Raw genomic sequence first — 3,100 nt, 5'->3', positions numbered from 1 at the left:
CCTGTTAGGGGGGAGCCCTTTTGATGAAAAGGGAAACCCAACCCCCGGCCATGGCCCGCCCCAGTTGTTGTTTTAAAACATAAAAAAACTGAGAAAGTGCTTTTTTTTCGAAAAACTGTAAAACTCGCCAGAAAGGGCTTTCACTTTCTTTTTTCTCGTGGGAAAAAACTACTTAAAAGTCAGGGGAAATTTAGCCAAAGGGTAGAATAATTACAGTTTATGAATTGATATAAACGTAAAAACTTTTTAGGGAAAACCCCCAATCAAAACCTTTTTAGTTTTTGGGGAAAACTTAATTTCTGGTGATTTGGGTGATTGCTGCATATAAAACAGTTTCTGCAATAAAATTTGGTAGTTTTTTTATTAGAAAATTAGTAGCAAAAAGGGAAAAGCAAATCTTTTTACGTGGGTTTAGAGGGCCCATGTCTGTGTGTCAGAAAAATATTTTAAAACTCCCAAAAGAGATTATAACTGGGGTTTATTTTTTTTAAAATTTTTGCATTAAGCTTGTTTTTATAAAACAAATATCGAAACCCCAAAAATAAATATAAGGCACTCCCATACCCTAAGCCTGGGGGCCGGTCATTTAAATTTTTTTTAAAAATTTTTCCATTATGCCCAAACTGGAATCATTCCCGTCATTGAAATTTTCCCCAATGTGCCCCATAAAAAATTTTTAAAAATGAGTTTGCTTTTTTGACGGGTTTAAATTTAATATTTATTACGTTCAGTGGGTCGTTTTTTTTTCCATACTGTGATTTTTTGTGTACCGCCCCCTCAATAGATTTTCGGTTTTGGGGTTTTTTGAAAGGGTTATTAAATAATGGGAATTTTTTTTGGAAAAATAAACTGAGGAAAAAAGACTAGAAATGTTATTTAAATTGCTTTTTAAGTGCTTTTAGACAGCTAATTTAAATCAAAATTTCGTTGCAGGCGGGTTTTGGCCCCAGGCGATAGCGTTGTACTCTTTGGGCACCCCCGAGTTCGCAGGGGGCGGTTCCTACAAATTTACATAAACCTTTTATCACTGAAAACTGAAAGACGTGTTTCGATAAATTAATGAATTTTAATTTTTTTTTAAAATTTCTTATTTTTACGTTTTTTTTTTTTAAACTTTTCTATTTTGCCCTTTTTTTTGTTTTGTGTAAACGTTTTTTTCTTTTTTTATCAAATTTATGTATTTATTTTGGCTTTTAAAAAAAAATTTTAAATTTTTGTTGCATATTTAATTTTTTTAAGGTTATTATGTATTAAGTATTTATTTTTTTGAAACCCTTATTAATATTTCAAATTTATTTTAAAATTATTATTGGGAAATTTTTAAAATGTTTTTAACTTATTATATATTAATTTTTTTTAACTTTTGACAATTTCATAATTTTTTAAAATGTCTTTCAAAATTGAACAAACAAAATTGGGGCCCGAACCCTGGGATTTTTGGGTTTAAAACTTTAAATTTCAAGCAGCAAAGGACATTAAAAAAACGGTGAAGTTTCATGGGGTTGTCTGGGGAAAAGCTGTGGTGCGATTTAAAAGACGGATCCGGGACACTTTACTGTTATTTGGTGAAATACAAAAACAGTGGCACACACCCAGCCACTAGGAGAACAACGATGTCTCCACAACAGGGGACAAGTTTAACCACGCCCCCCCGGCGCCTGTGCCCCGTTTTCCCCAGGGGCCTGTTCAGCATTCAACCCCACCTTCCGTCCCACCATCCAGTTCTCCCGAGCATTTCCTTCAAAAAATTGATGACCCCTCGCTTAGCCCAAAAAATTTTGGGAAATGTTTTGGGAAAGTGGAAAACAATTTTTTCTGAGGGAGAAAATAAGATGATCTAAAACGACGAGTAACGGTTTTTACGGGGACCCTCTCATCGAATGGATACTCGTCTTCTCCGTCCCACGGGAACCATGTTTTTGGTCGCCAAAAACTTATTTCCCGCAAATATGCCCGCCCCCGCGTGCCCCCCAGACGGGGTAGACTGTCCCCAAAAAGTGTGAACCTCCGAAAATTTTCCGGAACCCAGACGATACTTTTCGAAAATTGGCCCCGCCTGCGTGCAGTACGAGTCGGGGGACAACCCCGGCCCGGGGTTGGGTGTGAAAAGCAAAACTTTTGGGGGTTTGTGTGAATCGCAAATTTTGTTCACAGCCCCCAAACGACAGTTGGGGTTTTTTTGGAGGCAGTTTTTGGGCAACCCTTAAATATAAACAAAACCTATTTAAGCGTGGGGAACGTACAAATGAGGATGCATGGACAAAAGTAAAAACCCAAAAAACCAAAACCACCCAAAAAGTGCCAGCAAAATCTAAAAGAAAGTCGGTGATCTAAAAAGAAAAAAGCTATTACAAAGACGCAAACGAAAAACAAAAATCCCCAGAAAAAAAAACTTTTAAAAAGCAAAACATTGGTTCTATACGGTGGTAAATTGGGGGGGATAGTCATTTTAATACATCCCCGGGACTTTTTTGGGGGGGGATGGTTAACTCGGGGGCAGGGGGCTTTCTTGGCAAACCTGGAGCGGACTCTCCCAACACCCTCGACCCGCCCAAATACCCGGGGGGGGCCCGGGGGCCCGTTTGCGAGGTACTGATAGGGGGAAACAACGATTGGCTTCAGGTGAAAAAAGCGAATATATACCGTCCCCTGGAGAATTATATTTAAAAACCAGCCCCCGCCAACATTTGCCCTGGTTTCTCTACTCTGCCTTATCGCCCACGCCTGCCCGGGGAGGGAGCACAAATCAAGTTTATGGGCCCTTTCGTAAAAGGGCTTACTTTAAGGAGTGGGGCCGTGGGGCACGACGCTCGTTTCCCTGGTTTTTTAACCAGTTAGCCCCGGAAATTTTTGTTCACGGGGCCCACGGCATGCATTTTGTCCCAGCGAGGAAAAAGAGAAAACCCTAGCTGGTTTGTTACAGGCGAAGCCTCGCCAAGATGCGGAACCCTCCCGGGCCCTTTTCCCCAAAAGGTTTGCCAACCTCCATTTCGGGTGATTTCCCCGTCATCAAACACGCAGCCCTCCGGGCTTTCCCCCCGTGGACCCGACGATGTTTTGCCGATGCCGTCCCCGGGGCGGGCCGAAAACCGGGGTTTCC

Source organism: Homalodisca vitripennis, unplaced genomic scaffold (genome assembly GCF_021130785.1).
Source record: "Homalodisca vitripennis isolate AUS2020 unplaced genomic scaffold, UT_GWSS_2.1 ScUCBcl_964;HRSCAF=3963, whole genome shotgun sequence".
Taxonomy (NCBI): domain Eukaryota; kingdom Metazoa; phylum Arthropoda; class Insecta; order Hemiptera; family Cicadellidae; genus Homalodisca; species Homalodisca vitripennis.
Note: the sequence above shows the minus strand (reverse complement) of the source record.